Genomic DNA, 3,614 nt, shown 5'->3' with positions numbered 1-3,614 from the left:
TGCCTCCCAAGTGCTGGGATTAAAGGCGTGCGCCACCACCGCCCGGCCGGAAAGATTTTTAAAGAAACAAAAAAGCAACAGAAAGAACTCAAGCCGGGCGGTGGTGGCTCACGCCTTTAATCCCAGCGCTTGGGAGGCAGAGGCAGGAGGATTTCTGAGTTCGAGGCCAGCCTGGTCTACAGAGTGAGTTCCAGGACAGCCAGGGCTATACAGAGAAACCCTGTGTCGAAAAACAAAAACAAAACAAAACAAAAAAAGAAGAAGAAGAAGATCTCAAAAGAACACTGCAGCCAAGGAACAGGTCATGAGGCTGCGCGTGAAGCCCAGAAGTTATGTGTTCTTGCGCAGGCTTCAGTTTTGTGAAACCCCGCCCTGCCTCAACTCTGCGCGTGCGCAGAGGATTTGGCGGGACGTTCCAAGGCTTCGCTTGTGCAGATCAGTCTAGAGGCCGAGTTCAGAGGAGATCGACGAGAACCTTTTGACCTCGGCTTTTCTGAGAAAAGATTTCTGAGCGGGAACTCAGGCGTGGCCACTTTTCTGAGGTGCTGGAGGAACCCTAGTCAGTGTGTGAGCGACAAAGTGTGGCTGCCAGAGCCTGGGCGCTTCGAGGCTGAGGTAACTGCCCCGCTGCCCGGTGTCCCCGTGAGACTGGCCTTGAGTGTTTTCTGTCTTTGAGGAGAGTTTCTGGGCCTGGCCCCACTCCCCCACTTGTTGGGATCACTCGTCCCCGAGGTCGCCTTCTTAGGCCTGGCTTGAGGATTGTCCAACACATCCGCTGGATATAAGGCCTTGAAGTGTAGGCTGGGCACTGTTGCAGACTCTGGAGGCTTGAAGAGTGTGGAGAGCTGGCAGTGGCAGGGAATGGCGACCATGAGCACTGGCCAAACACCAAGTCTCAGCCAGCCTCCAGAAGGTAACCAGCTGAGAGATAATGAGAGCTATGTCTAATGGGCTACTGAGGAGTGTTCTTCAACCCTATCATGCCCAGATGGTGCCATGTTTGCCTATGACACCTATCCAGCTTTCTCAGACCCCCCACCCAGTCCTCTATACAGAGCTTCCAGATAGTCAAATAAAGTGTTTATTTGCTGGGTGGTGGTGGCGCACGCCTTTAATCCCAGCATTTGGGAGGCAAAGGCAGGTGGCACCCACACAGAGAAACCCTGTCTCGAAAAACAAAAACAAAAAAAAGTGTTTATTCTGACTTATAAGTACTCCCTAATCCAGGTTTAATAGTACACACACACACACACACACACACACACACACGCGCGCGCGCGCGCGCGGCTTTTCCATTGAAATGTTTCCTGACACATGTTTTTTTTCTCGTTGCTTTTTCTTCTGTTTTGTTTTGCTTTGCATTCTTTGTTGCTTGGTGGTTTTGTTCATTTCTTTATTATTTGTTTTGTTTGTTTTTGGTTTGGAGACTCATAGAATCAGGGTCTCATGTAGCCCAGGCTGGCCTGAAACTCAGCACATAGCTAAGGATATCCTTGAACTTCTGATTCCTGCCTCCATCCCCCTGAGTGGTAGGATCATACTGACATGTTTTCTGGGGCTGGAGAGGTGGCCCAGAGATTGAGAGCACAGGTGTCTCTCTTAGAGGAGCCAGGTTTGGTTCCCAGCACCCATATAGAGGTCAACAGCTATCAGTAACTTCAGTTCCAGGGGATCTGATGTACTCTTCTGGTCTCTGTGGTCACCAGGTTTAATGTGGTGTACAGAAATCTATAGAAGCAAAACACCAATATACACAAAATACTAACAGCAAAAACAATTATATTTAAAGGGAAAAGTGCAAAGAAATTGCTTTCCAAGACTCCCTGTTTTCCCCAGGAAGGGCATGAATATGTCTTCAGTTAGGTGTTCAGGTAACTGGATATCTCTCTGTTTGCTTTTTTTTTTCATTTCTTTTTTTCTTTCTTCTTCTTCTTTTTGTTTGTTTGTTTGTTTGTTTTTGTTTTTGAGACAGGGTTTCTCTGTGTAGTCCTGGCTGTCCTGGAACTCACTCTGCAGACCAGGCTGGCCTTGAACTCAGAAATCCACCTGCTTCTGCCTCCCAAGTGCTGGGATTAAAGGCGTGTGCCACCACCGCCTGGCTCTTTTTTTCATTTTCACTTGTATGGTGTGTGTGTGTATTGATGTTGGAATTGGCCTCCATTACTCTTCTACCTCATCACTTGAGGTGATGCCTCTCAGTCAAACCCAGAGCTTGTCAGTACAATCAGTCTTGCTATGGAGATCCCCATCTCTGCCTTCTGAGACGGGGATTCCTGGCCACCAGACATTTACATGAGTGCTGGAGACCCTGAGGGTCCTCACACTTGCATAGCAAAGGCTTTAATCCCTGAGCTATCTTGTCTGTTCTCTTTCCTTTTTTGAAACAGGGTCTGATTCTTGAGCCCAAGCAGTCTTCAAACTTAGAACAGTTCTCCTTCTTCATCCTCCTGAGGGTTAGGATTTCAGGTGTGAGCCATAATGCATAGCCACAGGTGTCATCTTTGACTGTTCCCTTTCCTTCACCTGGTCGACACCCAATCATGAGTAGGCATCTTTCAGGTCCCTCTACATTGCAGTTCTACTTTTATCACTAAAGACCATCTGATTGTTAGCTTCTATCTGGAACAAGAGTCTACTTAATGTGGTCCTGTTCATCTTATCTTGTTTCAAGTTGTCTTCATTACTGTTCTGTTGCTGTGAAGAGACACCATGACTAAGGCAACTCTTATAAAAGAAAGCATTTATTTGGGGCTGGTGTACAGTTTCAGAAGGTTAGTCCATTATTATAGTGGCAAGCAGGCATGATGCTAGAGACAGCTGAGAGCTATATCCTGGTCTACAGGTAGTGGGCTGAGAGACACACAGGGCCTGACACCTCAAAGCCCATCCCTAACAACACACTCCAAGGCTACACCTACTCCAATAAATTCACATCTGCTAATCCTTCTTATCCTTCTCAAACTGTTTGCCAACTGGGGACCAAACATTCAAACATGAGCCTATAGAGACCATTCTCATCCAAACCACCACACAGCTGTTTCCTACATTACAACCAGTAAACTGGACAGCTGTAATCCTAGAAATTGAAAGGTACAGCCAAGAGAATCAGGAATTTAAGATTATCCTTAGGTACAATTAAAGGCCTGCCTGGGCTACTTGAAAACCTATGTCAAAATAGCAAAGTGCCGGGCAGTGGTGTCGCACGCCTTTAATCCCAGCACTTGGGAGGCAGAGGGAGGCGGATTTCTGAGTTTGAGGCCAGCCTGGTCTACAGAGTGAGTTCCAGGACAGCCAGGGCTACACAGAGAAACCCTGTCTCCAAAAACAAAAACAAACAACAACAAAAAAATTCCTAAAGCCAGTGAGATGGTTCCATGGGTAAAGGTACCTGCTGTCAAGCCTGACGCTGAGTTCCACCTAGGGGTCTCGCTTAGCAGAAATAACCTCTGACCTCCTGGGTGTGCTGTAGCATATTTGTACCTAAAAAATGAAAATAAGAAATTCTGAGATTAGAGGTGTGTGCCCCTACATACAGCTGCTGGCCTAGGTTTTTTTTCTTTTTTCTTTCTTTCTTTCTTTCTTTCTTTCTTTCTTTCTTTCTTTCTTTCTTTCTT

General features: G+C 46.8%; 1 protein-coding gene across 1 annotated transcript in view; it reads left to right on the top strand.

Moving 5' to 3' along the window:
- The first annotated feature begins 498 nt into the window (after positions 1-498).
- Majin (membrane anchored junction protein) overlaps positions 499-3,614 on the top strand; it is a 39,000-nt gene continuing 35,884 nt past the window's right edge. Inside the window, exon 1 of the mRNA XM_028771289.1 lies at positions 499-615. The gene's annotated coding sequence lies outside the window, so the exon portion shown is untranslated. The remainder of the gene's footprint in view (positions 616-3,614) is intronic.

This window comes from Grammomys surdaster, unplaced genomic scaffold, assembly GCF_004785775.1.
Source record: "Grammomys surdaster isolate TR1022 unplaced genomic scaffold, NIH_TR_1.0 205, whole genome shotgun sequence".
NCBI lineage: Eukaryota > Metazoa > Chordata > Mammalia > Rodentia > Muridae > Grammomys > Grammomys surdaster.
Note: the sequence above shows the minus strand (reverse complement) of the source record. Positions and strands in the feature narration are given on the sequence as shown.